Below are 268 nucleotides of genomic sequence, written 5' to 3' on the forward strand. Positions count from 1 at the left end.
CATGAGAAACGCTGGACTGGAAGAAGCACAAGCTGGAATCAAGATTGCCGGAAGAAATATCAATAACCTCAGATATGCAGATGACACCACCCTTATGACAGAAAGTGAAGAGGAATTTAAAAGCCTCTTGATGAAAGTGAAAGAGAAGAGTGAAAAAGTTGGCTTAAAGCTCAACATTCAGAAAATGAAGATCATGGCATCCGGTCCCATCACTTCATGGCAAATAGATGGGGAAACAGTGGAAACAGTGCAGACTTTATTTTTTGGG

Source organism: Bison bison, unplaced genomic scaffold (genome assembly GCF_000754665.1).
Source record: "Bison bison bison isolate TAMUID 2011002044 unplaced genomic scaffold, Bison_UMD1.0 scf7180017853144, whole genome shotgun sequence".
Lineage (NCBI taxonomy): Eukaryota > Metazoa > Chordata > Mammalia > Artiodactyla > Bovidae > Bison > Bison bison.